The 23,082-nt window shown below is 38.4% G+C and overlaps 1 protein-coding gene across 6 annotated transcripts in view; it reads left to right on the top strand.

The window, feature by feature from the left end:
• Positions 1 to 23,082, top strand: part of sipa1l3.S (signal induced proliferation associated 1 like 3 S homeolog) — a 136,880-nt gene that overhangs the window by 17,054 nt on the left and 96,744 nt on the right. For 5 of the 6 annotated variants that reach the window (XM_041575293.1, XM_041575288.1, XM_041575290.1 and 2 more), the window contains one exon: positions 3,594 to 3,768. The gene's annotated coding sequence lies outside the window, so the exon portion shown is untranslated. Of the gene's footprint in view, positions 1 to 3,593; positions 3,769 to 8,813; positions 9,106 to 23,082 lie in introns of those variants that run through there. The other variant, XM_041575291.1, reaches the window with a different exon arrangement.

Here is a 23,082-nt window from a genome sequence, read left to right as displayed (position 1 = left end):
CATTGTGAGATATGGGGAGATTTAGTTGTGGTTTCAAAAACCTCTAAGGGTAATGTCACACCTGGAGATTTAGTCGCCTGGCAATGAATCGCCTCTTCTTTGGGGCGACTAATCTACCTAAACTTCTGCAGCGTGCTACAATGAAAAAACGCCTGCGATATGGCACTCGCGGCACTTCGTTTTCCGAAGTTGCCTCACGAAGAAACTATGCCAAAATACCAAAACAAAAAAACTCCAATCATAGTTTCTTGGATAGAGGACCAATTCAATTTAGTGCTTTGACTTATGGACCATTTTGACTTGCAGCAGTTGAAACGTCCCTAATCTCCACTGGTTCTTGTAATATAGCATTTAGGTGAATGGCACACACTGAATTTTATGCTGTTCTAGATGCAGAAATGCTGCACACCTGTACTGTGAGCAGTGAGAGGAATGGGGCAGGTTTCAGTCAAAATGTGCTCCGTGATAGGTGGCCAGTTGGCGGGTACAATGCAGTGGGTGCCATTAATTTTAGATGTGCTGTGCCTATAGCAAACAGTGGCAGACTTCTGCATTGAAATCCATTTTTCTCAAAAGTTACTATTGAGTAGGAGAAACAGTAGCCTGTCAGAAAGCAGTTCCATAGTGCAGCACTGGTTCTTTTGAAAGCACATGACCAGAGATGGCTGCCTACTCACCAATATTACAACTAAAAAAAAAACTCGGGTTAGGAATGAAATTTTACATGGTAAAGTGAATTATGTGCAGTGTAAATAATGTAATTTAGAAATATAAACTACACTATAAGAAGCATAAGAGTTCCTTTAAGTAGTAAGTTGGCTTCTTTAAAAATGTGTACTAAACATTATAAAAATATGTTTCAGCACATTCCCTGTGCCCAACAGTTTGGAGTATGTCCCATTGGAACTGTCTTGAGTGACTCAAAGGGCAATGTTGGGCAAGGGATTCTATCATGATTTTTATGGTGTAGTTTTTATTTCTAAATGACACTGTTTACACTGCAAATAATTCCCTCTACCATATAAAATGTCATTCCTGAACCAGCAAGTGTATTTTTTTTAGTTGTGATATTGGTGTGTAGGCGCCATCTCAGGTCATTTTGCCTGGTCATGTGATTTCAGAAAGAGCCAGCACTTTAGGATGGAACTGCTTTCTGGCAGGCTGTTGTTTCTCCTACTCAATGTAACTGAATGTGTCACAGTGGGACCTGGATTTTACTATTGAGTGCTGTTCTTAGATCTACCAGGCAGCTGTTATCTTGTGTTAGGGAGATGCTATCTGGTTACCTTCCCATTGTTCTGTTGTTAGGCTGCTGGGGGAGGAAGGGAGGGGGTGATATCACTCCAACTTGCAGCACAGCAGTAAAGAGTGACTGAAGTTTGTCACAGCACAAGTCACATGACTGGGGGCAGCTGGGAAACTGACAATATGGCTAACCCCATGTCACTAGTGGAGACTAATGGTAATTCCAGATGGCCTGATTCCAGCAAAACCATCTAATTTATAATGTGTGGATACTGTAGTAAAGATGTTTTTTTTTTTTTTTGTCCAGCAAGTGGAACTCTCCCCATTTTTTTTGCAAAATTAAAGAAATTGTTGTTCTAATCAACTTTCCTGTTAACATTAATTAACCAATTAAATATGTTCAGTGGCTTTGGAGAAAATTGTAAATGTAATTTTAATTTATCCCCTTTGAATCATGAAACATTGTATCACAAATGAAGTGGCTTCTGTGTCATTGTTTCAAAACTTTCTTAGAATTAAATTTTCCTTTTTTTGCTTAAACAGTTTTCGGTTTTTATGCTAAAACTCCTTTAAGGGTTATGACAGATGCAATGCACTTTTCACATAGTGCTTTGGGTGTCTGCGTGTTCTCATAATGCTGAAATCAAAATCTGATTTTCCTCCCTCCGTTTTGACTTGGATTTTAGTCCACCCACCATCTCCTTATTTCCAATTCACTGGCTTCAAGTCAGCTGTCCTCCCATCTCCCTGTGCAATGAGTCAGCCCCTTCGTTTACATTTTATACTTTATTTAAAGGAAAAGGAAACCCTTTACTACAGGATGTTACTATAAGTTATAAGGAACCCTTTGTTCGTAATCTCTAACTTTATATTTCAAAATCCCTTTTAGTTTTCGTCCAGTATAATTATCTGTGTTAAAGAAAGCAAGTTGTGTCACGGGCGCCATTTTTCTTTATAATTACGTCACCAACATGGCCGCCCTGATTATACTGCGGATGCCCAAAAGTCCCCTTACCTTGAACTAGCGCATCATCGATTTTCTGCAGGCAGGACAAAAAGCAGGTAGAAGCTTGCACAAACACACACCGATCAGCGCTTAAGGGGAACACATATAAATCGATTGCCGATCGGTGTATGTCTTCTTGATTTTGGTTCGCGTGACCATAGCAAGCATGCAACTCATTGGTGCATGCTGAAGGCGGGGTGAGCATTGCAGGAATCTAAGTTTGCAAGTACTCAGAATCGTATGTTATGAGCATGCGCTGCTTACAGATTCAGTCTAATGCACATGCTCAAAGTCAAGGTCATGTTGCAGGAGAGATGCATTCTGGGATATTTTTTCCATTATCTCTGTGTTTTTTTCAAAAGCATGCTGGTTAAACTGCTGAACGGATTGATATAAAGGAGAATCACTAGCACTGTGCATCACACAATAGGTATGCTTCTCCAATGAATTTTAAATTTACATAAAGGTCATTGCTACCTTCTCCTCGAAATGTTCGAGCCCATGCTTTGCATATAACCTTTTGTGTTGAAGAACTGCACCTTGCTTTATTTGAAGTGGATAAGTTGCCCAGACACAAAAATCTGTATAATAAGTCCTTTTCAAATTAAACATGAATTCCAATTTCCATTTTTATTAAAGCATTCATAGCTGTTGTAAGCTCATTTTAAAATCTCAACTGTCAATCAAATATTGTCTGCCCCTCCTCTATGCCCTGGGCATAGAGGCGGGGCAGACCATTACTTTCACTTTCCATTCAGCACTTCCTAGATGTCACTGCTCTCCACACATTCCCCCGCTCTCTTCACCATTTAATTGTGTAGCCAGGGTATGGGGATGGACATCAGGTCCCCCATTCTGCTGCACAAACAAGATTCTGAGATGATGCAAGGCTTGCCTTAATAACAGTGTCCAAAAAATGGCTGCTGCCTGCTTGCTATAATTATGAATTCCCAGACTGAAGGAAGCAAGATTCAAATAACTTATATAGTGTAATTAAAATTCATTTTGCTTGACTAATGTGATAAAATAGGATTTGGAATACATTTTTTTGGGTGACTGGTCCCCTTTTAATGAAGATGGAAGTATGTTCTTTAGCCCCTTAGACATCCAGGGTTCCTTTGTGTCTTAGGTCTTGACTTGCAAGATAATTCAGAGAAGAATGTAATCATAACTTAATAAAATCTTCTGCCTTATTTCTTTTTGGGTAAAAATGTAACATTTGGCTACTGGAAAATGATGACTAAGAGCTGTGTGGTCATTGTAACAGGGAAGCAGGCCGTGGCTCTTTCTATTTGGTGTGATTCCTCTCTTCATATTATTTTCTTCTCTCTTTTGCCTTCAGGAAGAGCCATCTCTAGTAATCGGCCAGAACTTAAGCATCAGGAGATCACAAAGAGGAAGCAGCTATCAATACCAGGAATCGTCCCAGAAGGTTACTTTGGGTGGAGGTCAGAGCAGAAAATGATATGTAGATGACAAATGGGCTACAGTTGGGAGCTGCATGTAAATCACACAAGGTAAGATCTGCAAACAGGCAAAGACCTAATAGAAAATATGCCAGTAAGGGAAGTGACACTGCCTTTTTATCTGCCTTGTGCATGGATACCAAAAATTGTCAAACACTCAAATCATGTAATTGTGCAAAAATGCCTTTACGTGCATATATGAAAAATTATGTGATTTGAATGTTTTAGCAGAGACAATTCTCAGTATTATCTGTAGCAGGGTATTTTCTGACGTCTAGGAGCACTGGGTGTCATTGCCCTTAAACATGTTTGGAGCTGTAACACTGCATGACAGTGTGGTGTAATGATGCATTTGTTGTGGTATGACTTCATAATTACAACATGTGGAGACTGATCATCCATGTTGGTAGAGGCACAAACTGTGTGGGTTTTTTTTTGTTTTTACAGTAACTTAATTTCTTAGGATAACTAGAGCCCATTAGTAGTATAGGCCCATATAAGTTCCCCGTCTTATGCGCGTGTGTGTGTCTATATATTCTATTGGATAAGATATTGATCAGATATTGGATAATATACCCCCTACTGTGATTTATAAAGATATTCTGAATCACAAAGGGTTATGTGACCATATAAATACACAAGACTGCAGACTTCGTGCTTTTAAACAGGCCATGTATCTCTTAGGTGACTTAATATTTTTATAAATCATTATAATCTACCGTTAAATGTATATAGGTTATTCATGTAACAATACAAGTTTTTTTAATAGTTAATTCACTTTCTCATTAAATAGAATCTCATAAACCATTTTAATTTCCATCAGAATTTAATGGGTGAGGCAGAAGATGTGTGTGTGTGTGGGCCAGAACTAGTGGTAGGCAGAATAGCCCTGTAGCATCCGCTTCTGTGACAAGTGATCCTCATTTTCTGCATAAAGTGGAACTATTGTGAAAATGAGCCTCATCTCACTGATATAAAGCACTTTCTAAATAAAATCGATTTTCAAAAAAATACTCTCTTATTACTATATCTTGTTTGGGGGGTGGGTATTGGACCTCCTAGTAGATCTGTTAAAGCTCACTCAAATGACTGATTCCAGCACAAAAGAAAACAAAATAACTGATTTTGTCATTAATCCTGTATGTATAGACAAAGCATTACGTTGATTTTACGGGCAGAGACACACTCTCAGATTCGGGGAGATTAGTCGCCCGGGAACAAATCTCCTCTTTTTCGGGCCGACTAGTCTCCCGAACTGCCTTCCCCTGATTTCCCGCTGGCTAGAATGTAAATCGCTGGCGGGATGGCACCCGGGCGCTTCGTTTTCCGAAGTCGCCTCACAATGAACCTTCGGGTGACTTCGGGAAAACAAAGTGCTCCGATTGGCATCCCGACGTCGATTTACATTCTAGCCTATGGGAGGCAGTTCAGGGTTATTAGTTGCCCCAAAGAAGAGGAGGTTTGTCGCTGGGTGACTAATCTCTCAGAATCTGAGCGTGTCTCTGCCCTGAAAGGTTGAGTTCTAATACATTTGATTTATAATACTTCCCATTTAATTGTTTGCAACAACCTCTAAAATTCTTGACGGCTTCCCAGAACACACTGAGCATGTGCAGTGTCACTGACACTCCTTACAAATCCAAGATAGTGAGCTCTTTTGCTCAACGAGATGGTGAACCTTTAGGCTGGTGCAACAATTTCTGTATTTAAAATACATTTATATCCATATTGAGCTTTAGGGTTTCTTTAAGTCTTTGTAAAAGCCTCAGTTATTATTTCAGAGCATATAAAAAATAAAACAGGCTTGTGTACTGTCCGATAAGTCTTCATTTTTATAAGAAGGTTTTATGCATACCCTCCCTTAATAAAGACATCTCTAATTGTCCTTATTGGTGCTAATAGATGTAAAGCCTCCTTTGCTGTAGTGTCAATGGTCGAACTCTTGTCATATGCTGCCATCTGTTTAGAGCATTTTAAGTTTGATAGTTTTCACTCTGACTTCATGTATATGTGTTTTTTTAAGGAGAACAATTCCAATCCAAGCCACTTAATTTATGCATTACCCTTTTTGGGCCTTTTAAAGTTTTATGCTAGTTCTTGTTTCAATATCCATTGAAACAAATATCTAACAGTGACTGTAGTGTGTAATCACAAGAAGCAACGTTGCTTCTCATGTGCCTATTTCTGTAACCATATGAACAAGGGCAGGTTTTTATGTGTCTTATTATTTTTGGAATTTTGCCTTAAAGGAGAAGGAAAGCTACTGAAGCATTTTATTGCCAATAGATTAGCCACAATAGTGCAAGCTATAACACTATATTTATTATGTAGAATGCTTTACCATACTTGAGTAAACAGCTCTAGATGCGGTCTCTCTGTTTAGGATAGCAGTTGCCATATTAGCTTGGTGTGACATCACAGCTCTGTGCTCAGATTACAGCAGAGAGGGGAAAGGGAAAGGGAGAGAGGAGCAAACTGAGCATGCTCAAGCCCTAGCCCTGGTGGTTTAAGATGAAAACAGGAAGTCTGATACAGAAACCCATGTGTACACAATAGAAGGAACAAAATTTGGTGTTTCTTTTGACTGAGGACTCAGAGCAACATTACTTTGAGGGTTAACTAGTGTAAATTTATATAGACCTTTCTGATAAAGCTCACTTAATTTTAGCTTTTCCTTCTCCTTTAAAATATAAAATACCCCCATGCTATCCTGCATACCAATATCTGCCCTGTGCAAATTTAAGCTAGTAATAACCAGTGATGAATCTGATATAGGTGACCTGTGGAGTTGTTTCCTGAAGATAAAACTTTTTTTTTTTTTTTTTTTACATAAAGAAGTGCAGCATAAAAATGGCATGTACAAACATGCTGTGATGTTCCAGAGTGTATTTTACTTTAAACAATTGCCTTAGGTAACATAATACCTGTATTTTGAGACTGAATCAGCCTGGCAGCCTTGGGGGTGTGGAAGGAGGTATTTTATATTAGTAATTGAGAAACAAAATATATTGCCACTATTTGTAAAATTATATTAGACATTTAGGGGCACATTTACCAAGGGTCGAAGTGAATTCAAAGTGAGTTTTCAAATTCAAAAAATTTTGAAGTCATTTTTGGGTACTTCGACCATCGAATAGGCCAAAATTCGATTTGAATTGAAAAAACTTTGAATATTCGACCATTCGAAAATCGAAGTATTGTCTCTTTAAAAAACTTCAAATTGAACACTTCGCCACCTTAAACCTGCCGAATTCCTATGTTAGCCTATGGGGACCTCCTACCTAGAACCTATAGGCAATATTTGGCTACGTTTTTAGAAGTTTTTTTTTTAAAAAAAATCATTCAATTGATCTATGAAATTGTTCGATTTGTTCGATTGGAACGGTTTCTACGATCGATCTAACGATTTTAATTCGATCAAAAAAAGCTAAATTCAAACAAAAAAAACTTTGACTATCGAATTTTTTCAATTCGATGGTCGAATTTCGAAGTTTTAGCACTTCAACCTTAGTGAATGTGCCCCTTAGTGTGGATTGTGAAGACTCCATATGTTCTTTGCTGTCATAACCTTAATCTGAGATGGTATTATTCAATGATAGCCACTAATCTTACCTTCAAAGACAGATCTGCTGTATTAAACCGTTTTTTTTTGTGTTAAGCTACAAGCATTTGCATGAACTCTGAGGTGCAATGTAGTGACATGCTTTAGGGTGTTTACAACATAGTAACTAAGTGTGAATACATTTTGTGCAACTAAAGACAACCCATCGGGGTTCCTATTGTCTTCACAATCCCACTACAAGAAGCCAAAACAGGCAAAAAAAATAAATAAAAAGATCATGTGCTTTCAGAAAGAGCCAGCATTTTAGGATTGAACTACCGAATATACTCGAGTATAAGCCGAGTTTTTCAGCATCCAAAATGTGCTGAAAAAGTCTACCTCGGCTTATACTCGGGTCAGTGGGCAGTTGCCGATATTGCAGTCACTTTTAATCATTCCTATACCAACAGTTCACTTGGGGAGAGACTGCAATATCCCACAATGCCCTCTGTTGGTTTTATGAAAGAATAACAGTGCGCCCTCTGTTGGTTATATCAAAGAATAACAGTGACTGCAATATCACACAGCGCCATCTGTTGGTTGTATCAAAGAATAACAGTGACTGCAATATCACACAGCGCCATCTGTTGGTTGTATCAAAGAATAACAGTGACTGCAATATCACACAGCGCCATCTGTTGGTTGTATCAAAGAATAACAGTGACTGCAATATCACACAGCGCCATCTGTTGGTTGTATCAAAGAATAACAGTGACTGCAATATCACACAGCGCCATCTGTTGGTTGTATCAAAGAATAACAGTGACTGCAATATCACACAGCGCCATCTGTTGGTTATATGAAAGAATAACAGTGACTGCAATATCACACAGTGCCCTCTGTTGGTTATATCAAAGAATAACAGTAACTGCAATATCACACAGCGCCATCTGTTGGTTGAATAAAGGATTAACAGTGATGGCAATATCACACAGCGCCATCTGTTGGTTATACGAAAGATCAGTGATGGTTTTATGACACACAGCACTCTCTGCACAATTCTCTGTCACCATCAACTTTGCAAAGAAGTCCGGTCGATCGCTGGGGGAGTGTCTTTGGCGGAAGGTGCGCTGCTGGGAGACAGGGCTGTAGTTGTGTCTAGGCTTATACTAGAGTCAATAAGTTTTCCCAGTTTTCGTAGGTAAAATTAGGTACCTCGGCTTATACTCGGATCGGCTTATACTCGAGTATATACGGTACTTTCTGGAGGGCTGTTGTTTCTACAACTCAATGTAACTGAATGTGTTGCAGTGGTTCCTGGATTTTACTATGCATTGCTGTTCTTAGATCTACCAGGCAGCTGTTATCTTGTGTTAGGGAGCTGCTTTCTGGTTACCTTCCCATTGTTCGGTTGTTAGGTTGCTGGGGGGGGAAAGAGAGGGGGGTAATATCACTCCAACTTGCAGTAAAGAGTGACTGAAGTTTATCAGAGCACAAGTCACATGACTGGGGGGAGCTGGGAAACTGACAATATGTCTAGCCCCATATCAGCACTATTAACTGATGCTTTTTGGAAAAAAAAAACAAAAACATGTTATCCCTTTAAGTTATTTTAAGACTCTTCTGTCTTAGTGACATAATACAACTGAAAGACTCGGTGACGTTATCCTTTGAGCATTGCTCCCAGTATATATTGTCAGTATAGATGAGCAACAATTTGCAGTATAGTTAAGCGAATAATCCTTATGAATCCCGGCAGCAAGTGTTTTTTTTGTGAAACTAGACTGATGTCCACTTACACTTGTGCCAGGATTACATCATTGTGCTGGCAGCAAGCATGGCACTAGGTGAGTAAAACGGTTATATTGCAGACTTTGTCTGGCAATTACTGAATTACTTTTCTTATAATAGATCTGAATCATGCAGTTTTTTTTATTGATTTTCTTATCTGTCGCTGTATTCCTATGTTCCGATGGTGCTCTGCTTACTCTTCACCGTGCCTTCCCCACCCTGCATTGTAGCGAAGAGCCTCTTTATTACTCTGTAGTTTGCTCCATGTGATTCCTTATGACTCAATATGCATTTATATTCCTTGCTGAAATATTTGTCTTCAAGGTAAATGGTTTATTACAAGGGGCTTTTATATGGTATTGTTCTGCAGGTGACATTCCTGGAAGTAAAATCATTCTGTTGTGATAAGCTTTTTCATTTCATGCGTAGTCTGTGCTATTACAGTGTTCTGCATGTTGCATTCCTGTAAGTCACATCGCTGCTGGTTATATCATTATGTGCACTACCATTAGGTTAAATATGTTGCAGGCTTCCTACAAAAGAACAAACATTGCCGAGCAATTGCCCTTGTTTTTTTTTCTCCCTTTTATACTCAGCAGGAGATTTCTTGATGTTTGTCAGGAATTGTTCTCTGCCCATGTATGCGTGGGCAACTTAGAACATCTTGTATGGCTGATTGGCATCGTGGTGTGCTCTATAGAAATTCGTTTTGTCTTTGTGGAGCATAGCCTGCATTGCTAGGAGTTGAAACTGTATTGGGCAGTCTTCTCAGCTCATGTCTTTGAGATGGTTTGAGTTATTATTGGTCACTTAGCATGTTGTTCCTATTCTTTGGCTTATTAAACTTATAATATACTGTGCTTTAGAATGGCACCTTCTACGCATATTTTTTTCCTTCAGATAATAGAAAGGGGTCAGCCACCAAAAAATTGATTTTTTTAAATAGGTAGAGAAAATATATTTCTTAAAATAGCTATAGCATTTTAAAAATGTTTAATGAATGTTAGGGATGCACCAAATCCAGGATTCGGCCAGAATTCTGCCTTTTTCAGCAGGATTCGGCCCGGCCGAACCAAATCCTAATTTACATATGCAAATTAGGGACAGGGAGGGAAATCACATGACTTTTTGTCAAAAAACAAGGAAATAAAAAATTTTCCCCTTCCCACCCCTAATTTGCATATGCAAATTAGGATTTGGATTCAGTTCACTATTCGGCCAAATATTTCACGAAGGATTCAGGGGTTCGGATGAATCCAAAATTGGATTCATTCAATGCGCTAGCGTTCAATTCTGCTAGCATTCCGTTCTGCCTAGCTCAACTTCGTTAGAGGTCTTCGCTCAGGCTAATTTGCATACGGCGGGAAATTTTAAAGTTGAATGGACGTAGCAGCAAATACATTATATTACACAAGTCCAGGGAAACTTAATAAAATAAAATTGTTATAATGCCCTACACATGAGCCCAGTGTATAGTTTATGTTTGAAAATGTATGGGGGAACCCGGATACCCAAAAAACTTTTTTAGGGACTTTTGCAGGCTATCACTCTGAAAAAAGGAAAAGACGCCAGTGTTTTTTTGACTTTTTCCAAAAAAAAAATATGATGTAAGTAACAGAAGAATGAGGAAGATCTATGTACTTCAGTGCACGTCATCTGGTCTGAGCTGGTGAAGGCAAGTCTGGCCAAAGAAATTCGTGGAGTAACGTCCATTCGCCAGGCAATAGAGTGCGAATCACTGCTAGTTTCTGTCTCCTTCGTGAGCGAAGTGACGTCTGCTCCCGTTTGTAAATCTGCGAAGTCCCTGAAAACGATAACGCTGGTGAATCTTAGGCAGTATTAGTCACTTCACCCTTCAGTAAATCTGCCCCTATGTGTGTAAATGCCCTTTTAATTCCTTAAACATTGCTCCCTTCAGTCATGTTGTTCCTACCCAGTTCCAAGACCGTACAAGTGATGTATTTAATGGGCAGTGCACCCCCTTGTTAAACATAAGCTCAATGAATAGGGCTTGTGCTGAAAAAACTTTTTGCCTCTTGTTTTAATTAGACAATTGTGATACTCGATGATAGGTCCTTGCAAGGTACTGTAGATAATTGGATTACCATTTCTACCCTGCATAGTGGACTTTTACTAACAGAACAGTTCAACAAATGTGGAAGGTTGGGCAATTTTATGCCGTTAATTTCATTATCTACCTCGCAAGGACCAAACATGGAGCAGCTTCAACGCTTTAATTTCTCTGTTTGCCCTTTATGAAATAAATACTGTGGATTTTTCATGATTACAACAATAGGCAAAAAGTATGTTCAATGCAAGCCCTCTTCATTGAACTCATGTTAAACAAAGGGGCATAAATACTTTTAAACCATGTGCCTATTCTGTGTGTTAGAAGTTAGAACATATTTGATGGACTCTCTATGACAGAACAGAGCACTGAAATAAAAATCACATAAAGACTTATTTTTTTTATGCACCAGGAAATCGGCTTCATTAATCATGTCTAAAGAGTTGCTGCCTAATTTTGCCAGGGTTCAATATCAAACTTATCTACAATTTTTACTGATAACAAACAAGGTGTGACTGGGTTACCTAGATGTAGAAAGGATATTTAAAGGTGTAGTGCATCACAATCTTCTCTTTTCAAGAAATAACAGTCAACTGGGTTAACCTGCACTTGCTGTCTCACATCTGTTATCTTGCACTTTCAGGTCTGTATGTTGACAAGCTCAGTCACTGAGAAGGAGGTTGCAAATTACATGTTACACAGTAATTTGTTCTCTATAGCAATTTCTTAGATGCTGGCAACCACTGATTTATTTGGTCAGAATCCGATTATAGCTGGAGCTTGTGACCTGATGTATGCCAGGGATACAGCATGCTTGTAGGCAACATACAGATCATTATGCACATGTATAAAGCTGGGCATAGTAACTACTTTTGTTGATTTTGGGAGAAAAGAACAGTAACTAACACTGTGGCTGTTAAAGGAAACTATAATGAATACTTGAGCAACAGTTTATATCAAATTAAGTGGCATATTAAAGAATCTTATCAAACTGGAATATGTATTTAAGTAAATATTGCTTTTACATCTGTTGCCTTGAGCCACCATTTTGTGATGATCTGTGTGCTGCCTCAGAGATCACCTGACCAGAAATACTGCAGCTCTATTTGTAACAGGAAGAAGTGTTGAAGCAAAAGACACAACTCTGTCACACTCATGTGACCTAACATGTAGGGTTTGTTTGTGTGCACCGTGAATCCTAAGATCCCAGGGGGCGGTCCTTATTTTTTAAAATGGTAGTTTTCTATCTTTGATTACCCAATGGCACATACTACTAAAAAAGTAGATAATAATGAAAATGGTTTATTTACATGAAGCAGGGTTTTACATATGAGCTGTTCAATGCAATATCTTTTTATAGAGGCCTACATTGTTTGAGGGGTATAGTTTTCCTTTAATTTGAACCGCATATCTGCCATAATGTCATCTGTAGATGTGGTTTGAGTTTTAGTACAATGTACACATCATACACATTGTACAAAATGACAGATCTCATTGACTAGGCGTTAATGTATCATTTAACATGTTCATTTCTTTAGGTTGCTTTGCTGAATGGTAGTGGGCTTGCAGTCCACTGAGTGTGTCTGTTATTAGGTAATTTAATTTGTACATAGAACAATCTCTTTAACCTGACATTAAGCTACATAAAATTACTTTGCTATAACACAAGCATCACAGATACACATAGCTATTCTTTTTTTTATATATCATATATAACATTCTTTGAGCTACAGCCTCTGTGCCTGAATTGTGCAGTATGAAAAACCATGTGTGGGAGGGGGGACCCTGATCCCACTTAGTATTCAGTGGACGAGAGATTGTAGTATTATCAGGCAGCCTCTCATTCACCAGACTGTATATGTGGTCGGGAAGAGAACAGATTGTATAGCAATGAAGCAGTCGATGTAAGGTGATTTTCTTAAGGATCATCTACTGGGCTGGGGATTACTACTGTGTGTATTTTTTTGTCTTCTCTTTGTTTAGTTTATGTGTGTGTGTGTGTGTGTGTGTGTGTGTGTGTGTGTGTGTGTGTGTGTGTGTGTGTGTGTGTGTGTGTGTATATATATATATATATATATATATATATATAAAATAATGTGTTGGTTTGTGCTGTCCTTGGTATTACTTTGCATGTCAGAATGTAGTCTTGGTCTACTATGCTTTATACCAAACATTGTGTGTTTAAATGTCTATTTTTCAATATTGGTGCATTGCCACTGTTGCCCCTTGGAGACTAATAATTAAGACATCTCTAAATAAAAGCTTATGTAGTCGTTTGTTTGATGCTGCATTGTGCAGCCGTTATGTGCCCCAAAAAGCTGCATAGGGGATAATAAAAATCAGTAGCATTCAAAGCTTCTGTTTAGGATTGTGAACAGTATTCCTCAACACAATTTACTTATTTTCAGTGCACACAACATGGTGTTGCTGGAGGGAACATTTACGTTGTGCCAGTCACTAAAGGAATGAGACCTCTACACTGGCTTTTGGCACTGCTGCTGTTTTATCTGATAATCGCTTGTGCAGGCTGACAGTCAAAATGTTCTGCATGCTTTAGCCCTTAGAGCAGAGGTTTACAAATGTTCGAGTCAAGCCTTTATTAAAAGTGGACCTGTTACCACATAAACATAAAAAGCTGTATAATAAAAGCCCTTTTCAAATTAAACATGAAATCCAAATAATTTGTTTTATTAAAGCATTCATAGCTGTTGTAAATTATTATAAAATCTCAGCTGTCAATCAAATACTGGCTGCCCCTCCTCTATGTCGGGGCGGGCAATTACTTTCACTTTCCATTCAGCACTTTCTTGATGTCACTGCTCTCCCCACATTCCCCCAGTTCTCCTAACCATTTAATTGTGTAGCCAGGGCATGGGGATGGACATCAGGTCCTCCATTCTGGTGCACAAACAAGATTCTCAGACGATGCAAGGCTTGTCTTAATAACAATGTCCACAAAATGGCTCCTGCCTGCTTGCTATCATTATGAGTTCCCAGAATGATGGAAACAAAATTCAAATAATTAATAAATAATTTTGCTTGACTAACATGATAAAATAGGATTTGAAATAATGTTTTTTGGGTGACGGGTCCCCTTTAAGTCAAGCATTTTGCTGGCTCCCCCTTGTCTCATAATAAAGTTATCATGCTATAAAAGTTTAAAGTTCTTTTGTGAACATGGCTTTTAGTATTGTTAGTGCCAAAATATAGCTGCATTGCTATTTATAAGTATAATGCTGCATACTCTATAGCCAACGCGTGTCCTAATGACATGAATAGGGCTCTCTCATATAGTTATAGAAGAGCCACATAGATGACTCTTTCATGGATCAATAAGTAGCAATAGTTCAAATACAGCTATAGGATCTATTATCCAGAATACTTGAGGCCTGCGGATTTCTGAACCGGATTATCTGAAGGGATGCTTACTATAATTTATATCAGCCGATTTTAGTGTAAAGGGGCATAGCAAGCTGTATAATAAAAGTCCTTTTTAAATTAAACATGAATCCCAAACAATTTTTTTTTAATTAAAATATTCATACCTGTCAAATATATTTACAAATCTTAGCTGTCAATCATATATTGCCTGCCTTGCCTCTATGACTTAGGCATAAAGGCAGCAGGCCTGGACTGGCAATCTGTGGCTTCTGGCAAATGCCAGAGGGGCTGCTATAAGGTCCCATAGAAAGTCAGTATTTAGTGGGCTGGTGGGGGCTGTTTGGGCCTCTGTGTGGGCTGATTGGGCCTCTGTGTACCTAAAATGGCAGGGCCTATTTTAATTCTCAGTCCGGACCTGAAAGGCAGGGTAGGCAATTACTTTCACTTTCCATTCAGCAGTTCCTAGTTGTCATTGCACTACTCATATTCCCCCCTCCTCACCATCTAATTGTGCATGGGCATCAGATCCACAATTCTGGTGCATAAACAAGATTTTGGCAAGATGCAAAGCTTTCCTTAGTAACTGTGTTCACAAAATGGCTGCTGCCTGCTTGATGTGATTGTGTAATTACAAGACCGAAGGAAACAAAATGTAAAGAATTTATATAGTATAAGTAAAGTTTGTTTTGCTGTACAATCCCTACAGAAACAAAATTGGAATTAATTTCTTAGGATGATAGGTCCCTTTTAAAGAGATACGGACACCAGAAAATTACCATTACATAACATTATCTTTGAATAATATTTATAATTTTGCCATAAAAGTATTTGCCTGATGCTTTTACATTACCTTTTTTGCCCCCATGTCCCTCTATGAGGGGGCTGCCATATTTGTGCAGTAGTAGTCTGTTAGCATTAGAAACTCTAACTGACAGGCTGAGATGGGACAGTCAGGTTGGCAACAGTCAGGTTGGAAATTCAAGTAATAATTACTTACAAAAGCAGAACTATCCACAAAAAACAATAAACGTGACCTACATGTAACTTTTAATCTACATTCATATTTTGAAAAGAAAATATGTAGGGGCAGATTCATTAAGGGTCGAATTTCGAAGTTAAAAATACTTAGAAATTCGACCCTCGAATTGAAATCCTTCGACTTCGAATATCGAAGTCGAAGGATTTAGCGCTAAACGTTCGTTCGATCGAAGGATTTTTCGTTCGATCGAACGATTAAATCATTCGAATCGAACGATTCGAAGGATTTTAATCCAACGATCGAAGGAAAATCCTTCGATCAAAAAAAGGTTAGCAAACCTATGGGGACCTTCCCCATAGGCTAACATTGACTTCGGTAGGTTTTATCTGCCGAAGTAGGGGGTCGAAGTTTTTTTTAAAGGGAAAGTACTTCGACTATTGAATGGTCGAATAGTCGAACGATTTTTCGTTCGATTCGTTCGATTTAGTTCGTATTCGAACGAATTTAACCAATTCGATGGTCGAAGTACCCAAAAAATACTTCGAAATTCGAATTTTTTTCATTCGAATCCTTCACTCGAGCTTAGTGAATCGGCCCCTTAGTGTCAGTATTACTTTAAGGCTACTAAAGATCATGTAACCATTTAAAACCCAGTAGGATTGTTTGCCTATCAATATGGATTCATCCAATGTAGCTAGGATCAAGTACAAGGTACTGTGGGTCCCATAAGTACAAGGTACTAATGGGACCCATCACCCAAAAAAATTATTCAAAATCCTATTTTATCACATTAGTCAAGCAAAATGAACTTTAATTACACTATATAAGTTATTTGAATCATGTTTCCTTCAGTCTGGGAATTCATAATTAAAACTAGCAGGCAGCAGCCATTTTGTGGACACTGTTATTAAGGCAAGCCTTGCATCATCTCAGAATCTTGTTTGTGCACCAGAATGTGGGACTCAATGTCCATCCCCATGCCCTGGCTACACAATTAAATGGTAAAGAGAACGGGGGAATATGTGGAGAGCAGTGACATCTAGGAAGTGCTGAATGGAAAGTGAAAGTAATTGTCTGCCCCGCCTCTATGCCCTGGTCATAGAGGAGGGGCAGACAATATTTGATTGACAGCTGAGATTTTTAAATGAGCTTACAACAGCTATGAATGTGTTTATAAACATAGAAATTGGATTTCATGTTTCATTTTAAAAGGACTTTTATTATAAAGATTTTTGTGTCTGGGTGACAGGCCCACTTTAAAACATGTTTAGTATCTTTTATAAAGTTCATTCAGTTATTATGTACCTGAGATTATGGGGATGGCGTACCTTTATGTTATGGGTGGTTGTAACCCATAAAACACCCTTATTGTGTTTTAGTTTGAAGGGGCCTAGAACATCAACCTTGAAACTTCTAATGCATGATTTGGGGCCTTAAAGGAAAACTATACCCCCCAAACAATGTAGGTCTCTATTAAAAGATAAAAGAGTAAAACAGCTCATGTGTAAAACCCTGCTTTATGTAAATGAACCATTATCATAATAATATACTTTTTTAATAGTATGTGCCATTGGGTAATCATAAATAGAAAATTGCCATTTTAAAAAATAAGGGCCGCCCCCTGAGATCGTACGATTCACTGTGCACACATACGAACCACATGTAAGGTCACATGAGCCAATTAACAGACAGAGTTCTGCCTTTTGCTTCCTCACTTCTTCCTGTTACAGTTAGAGTTGAAGTATTTCTGGTCAGGTGATCTCTGAGGCAGCACAGATAGAGTCACGAAATGGTGGTTCAAGGCAAGAGATGTAAAAGGGCAATATTTATGTAAATATATATTCCAGTTTGGTAAGATTCTTTAATATGTCATTCAATTTGATATAAACTATCTGTTGCTTAAGTATTCATTTTGGGGGTATAGTTTTCCTTTAACGTGCCATGTAACTCATGCTTATATAGAAGCATAGTATTCAGATATGTAGCATTAATTTTTGTGATGTGTTGTGTCTTTGCTTCCAAGAACAGGTGGGAGATGTTATATGATGCTAGTCATATTCTGGAAATTTCATACAATTTTTGCAACTATTGAAAGCACTTGTTTTTTTTTTAGTTTTGTGGGTTTGTGTGGATTAAGACATGTTAACACTTTCTGACACCCCCCCCCCAGAATATCTGTTTTCCATTATAGAGTGTTTGTGGGTTACTTTACTGCCATAGAAGTTTTCATAGTGCAAATAGACTGCCCCCTTTCCCCTTGTGACCAAATTGCGCCTTTGAGTCTCAACATAACTACATATCACTAATTTACATGGTAGGGTCTCTTATGAGCCTTATATTTTTTGTATCCTTTGAAATTTCCTAGTTTATATGTTGGAATTTAGTTTTTTATAACCTTTCAAGAGCATACTTGTTCAAAAAATTTGGTAACAGTGCCTGCCCTTCCTTCTGCTGTGGATTACTCTCAACTTCCCCACTGCCTGTTGCTTGTAAATCCCTCCACACCACCACTGATCACTCTCATAGCTCCTTCTCCACCATGTTCTCAACCAGATGGGTTTCAGAACTACCATTTCTCTCTTGCCAGTCCCCCTTTTATATTTCCAAATGGTTTTCTACTTGTCTTTCACCAAAAGGTAGCCTCTGACTTCCACATAAACCAGAAATTGTGCTACCTTTCCTGTGCCCGAAGCCCACAAACTTGAAAGAGGTGACCATGCATGAATAAGCATGATGTTTGTCTACAAGTTCACTGTTTATACTTTATCACAAGCAGCAGTTTGGTTTAAAGTTCTACAAGTGCAGTTTAAAGGTCCCTGCCTCCACATATCCCACCATACATAGAAGAAAATCAAGGTATCGTATTGTATGCTCGTATTTTACCAAAGTACACAACTACATGTATCGGCCCATTTGGTTGTGTGGCTGTTTTACCATAAAACCTTGTAGAAATTGGATAGGGTTTTTGCCTGTTTTTACCCAGCATTTACCCATTCAGGACCTTGTAAAATTGTAGTCTGTGCCCAGTAATTTACAAATTACTGCTGCCAGATGACATGGTTGATATGATTTAGTTTTTATTTCTAAATTACACTGTTTACACTGCAAATAATTCACTCTACAATAAGAAAATTCATTCCTGACCCAGCAATTGTATTTTTTTGTAATGGTGTGTAGGCAGCCATCTCGGGTCATTTTCCCTGGTCATGTGCTTTCAGAGAGAGCCAGCACTTTAGGATGGAACTGCTTTTTCTCCTACTCCTTCTCTAACCAAATGTGTTGCAGTGGGACCTGGATTTTACTATTGAGTGCTCTTCTCAGATCTACCAGACAGCTGTTATCTTGTGTTAGGAAGCTGCTATCTGGTTACCTTCCTATTGTTGTATCACTCCAACTTGCAGTACAGCAGTTGAGTTACTGAAGTTTATCAAAGCACAAGTCACATGACGGGGCAGCTGGGAAACTGAATTTAGTTTGCTCTTTTAGGAAACGGATTTTAGTGCATAATTCTGTTGAGCAGCACTATTAACTAATGAATTTTGAAAAAAGTATTTTTCCCATGACCATATCCCTTTAAATGCCAATCACTTTTAAAATACATATTTTGCTGGAAGATGTGTGATCGGATGTGTAGATTTTTCATTTTTAATTAGATTTTCTTTCTGACCCATAGTACAAAAAAAAGGTGGAAATTTTGAGCATAGTGACATCGCTGTGATCATTGCATCTTTGAAACAAAGTGGCTCTTTATTTTTATTTTGAATGCATGGATAAATGTAATGGGCAGTTATGGCTGATAGGCAATCAAAACTCTTCATTATCAGGATGCATCCTGTATGAACTATAACATTGTGCCTGACTTCATTTGATTTGACTACATGTTATGAATGCTTGATGGTTCCTTCTATAAAGCTGCAAGGAAGTCACCTGTTAAATCAAGCCCTGAGGAACTACAACAGTAGAAGCTGAGCCTCTGATGCTGATGTTTGCCATTTTTAAAGAAGCTCCATTTGATCAAATAGTAATAAGAAGTCCAGGCAAAGGAGGTAGCAAGGTTCGTAATCCAATAAACAGGCTGAGGTCAGTAACGAGTCAAAGAATATAGCAAAGATCACACCCAGGAACTCACAAAGATGAACCTATATTTGGGCAAGGTCTGTAAAGTTCTGGCGTCTTAAATAGGGCAGTTTTGGTGCCAAAACGGACGCGCTGGCGTCATGACGCTGCATGCTGACGTTGCGCACCTTGAGGCGCTGGCGTCAATACGTTGTGCACGTTTGCTGCACTGTTGTCAAAACGTTGCACTACTGCATATTAAAATCGCAAGGGTTTGCCCTGCTACTGCAACTCCTGTTGCCGGTGAAATTCTTCTTACCCCTGTTATCAGAACGTGCCATGAGGGAGTCTTGGAGGTCGCCATCTTGCCAAAGAGAAGCGGAACCGCCATCTTGCCGGTGAGTGTTCCTTACAGTAGTGCCCCAAGCACCTCTCCATTATTTCAAGTCTAGCACTGCCCAAAGCAACCATGGGATGCTTGTTCAGAAGGAATATTCATGGCTGACACCTTACTTTCCATTCAGGTTTCCATTTGTAGATTTTTTTTCTTTATTTTACTCCTTGGTAGAACTTCAGTAGGCATGGGTAAGTGTTCTATTTTCTCTAACATTTTCCTGGCAGCCTGACATTACTGCAGAAGTTTCCATATGTCAAGCTACAATTCTCCTGCCTTACAAGCTCCAACGCTTTTATTTCACTGGCAAAGTAAAATGTGTGGGGTAGAATTTCGTCTTCGTGCTTTGTAGTCTGGTGGTAATCCAATCCTCCCCCCATTCAATTCTCATTATATTGCCACACTCAATACTTGCAGCTGCTTACAACAGCCGTAATAAATAAGTATCCTGTTTTTTTTCACTCCATTTGTTATAGGATGAGAAAGATCTACATCTGCTTTGGTATAGACAGATCGGATAAAAGGTATTAACAGACAGAGATTTTATTTCTTTTTTGTGCACAGAAGCAAAACATTAATTCATCTAAAATGTGATAAAGAACATTTTACTAGTTTTTGTTTTTTTTGAGAGGTCAGCTGTCATATAAACAAAAAAAACCCTAAACAAAAGAGAAATGAGTACCTTTTTATGGTCAAATTGCAGTTGATTTTTTATTGATCTATGGGCAAAGGAACCTCCTGCTGTGTCTCTTAAAGGAAAACTATACCCCTAAAACAATGTAGGTCTCTATAAAAATATATTGCATGAAACAGCTCATGTAAAACCCTGCTTCATATTAAAAACACATTTTCATAATAATATACTTTTTCAATAGTATGTGCCATTGGGTAATCCTAAATAGAAAACTGCCATTTTAAAAAATAAGGGCAGCACCCTGGGATCGTATGATTCACGGTGCACACAAACATACCAAACAAAGTATACTTGTTAGGTCACATGAGCCAATTAACAGACAGAATTCTGTCTTTTGCTTCAACACTTCTTCCTGTTGCTCAAGTATTCATTTTGGGGGTATAGTTTTCCTTTAACATGTTACAATAAACATTTGTACCTGTATCTAGTTTTATCTGTTGTGTTATTTTCCCCGTCTATGTAATTTATTATTTGATGTGCACTCTATACTAGTTCTGTGTATTGTGAGTGTAGTAGTGCAGTGAGTATTTCCCTTATGATACATAAGCATCATCCAATATGTTGATTCTCTGCTGTTCTCTGCACAGTTTGAATCACTGAAGACCGAGAGGAATGTGGTACATATAAATTTGTGATTGTAACTTCCTACTAAGCATTAATAAGCAGCATTCTAATGACCGGGCAGGGGGAAAGAGCATTTTTGCCAAAATAAATACTACTAACGTCTTCTGTAAAGATTATTCTATTCGTGCGTGTGAGGTGTATGCCGATCAAGAAATGATATGTTAAAGATATGAACATTTTAATTAAAAAACAATGTTGGGCTTAATGTTTAAGGGCCCATATTATACAAAATATTATGTCTAGTGGACATGTCCCCTTTGAATCTCTATTTTTGGTTGGCACAGGAGAATTTGCATATCAGTTAGATTTTGTCTGCAGTTGAGGTCTAGTTCTTTAAAATTGTCAAACAGAATATCTTGCCATGTACCAAAAAAAAAACCTTATCGCAATTCTAGACTGTAAAAAAAAAAAAAAAAAAAAAAAAAAACACTGGCAAATTGCTACAACACCTATTCATAATTATAAGTATATTTTTTTAAAGTAAGCTTTATCAGAAAGGTCTATATAAATACACCAGTAAACCCTCAAAGTAATGCTGCTCTGAGTCCTCTGTCAAAAGAAACACCACATTTCTTTCCTTCTATTGTGTACTCATGGGCTTCTGTATCAGACTTCCTGTTTTCAGCATAAACCTCCAGGGCAGGGCTTGAGCATGCTCAGTTTGCTCCTCTCCCCCTCCCTTCTCCCATCCCTGCTGTACTCTGAGCTCAGTGCTGTTAGTGAGCAGGGAGAGACTCAGGCAGGAAGTGATGTCACACCAAGTTATATGACAGCTTCCATCTTAAAGAGAGACTGTGTCTAAAGCTGTTTACTCGGGTATGGTAAAGCATTCTGCAGAATAAATATAGCGTTGTAGCTTGCACTATTGTGGCTAATCTGTTGGCAATGAACTGTCTTGGAACTTTCCTTCTCCTTTAAAGTGATACTGACACTAAAAAACTACTTTTTAAAATATGAATGTACATTAAAAGTTACCTATAGGTCATGTTGATCGTTTTTTGCTAAGAGGTTTGTTTTTGTAAGCAATTGTTAGTTGAAGTTTCTAAACCTGACTGTTTTGCCAACCTGGCTGCCCCATCTCAGCCTGTCAGTTAGAGTTTGTAATGCTAACGGACTCCTGCTGCACAAATGTGGCAGACTCCTCATAGAGGAACATAGGGGTAAGAAGTGTAATGTATAAGCATCAGGCAAAAACTTTTATGGCAAAATTATAAGAAGCATACAAAGTCAATTTTATGGTAGATGTAAAAAAAGGTTCAATTTATGGGATGATCAATGTTGTAGTTTAGCAGCAGCTGGAGGGTTTCCAGTCTATGGGGCAAATTCACTAAGCGCCAAAGCGCCTAACGCTAGCGTGAATTCGCTAGCGTTGGGCATTTTCGTTACTTCGCAAATTCACTAACGGACGCTGGCGTAACTTCGCACCCTTACACCTGGCGAATTTGCGCAACAGACGTAACTACGCAAATTCACTAACGCGCGCAGTGTTCTGAACGCTACCTTTTACGCTAGACTTCCTTCGCCACCTCAGACCAGGCGAAGCGCAATAGAGTAGATAGGGATTGCTTCAAAAAAAGTTAACATTTTTTTCTAAGTCCCAAAAAACACTGGCGTTTTTTCTTTTTTTATGGGTGATAGGCTGAAAACAATCGAAAATTTTTTTGGGGCTCCCCTCCTTCCCCCCTACATTTCCTAACTCATGGCACCTTAACTATACAGTGGGCACATGTGTAGGGCAAAATAAAAATTTAATTTGCTGTTTTGAAGGTTTCCCAGGCTTGTGTATTTCTGCTACGAATACTTCCATTGGAAATTGAATTTGGCGCAATATGCAAAT

Source organism: Xenopus laevis, chromosome 8S (genome assembly GCF_017654675.1).
Source record: "Xenopus laevis strain J_2021 chromosome 8S, Xenopus_laevis_v10.1, whole genome shotgun sequence".
Lineage (NCBI taxonomy): Eukaryota > Metazoa > Chordata > Amphibia > Anura > Pipidae > Xenopus > Xenopus laevis.
Note: the sequence above shows the minus strand (reverse complement) of the source record. Positions and strands in the feature narration are given on the sequence as shown.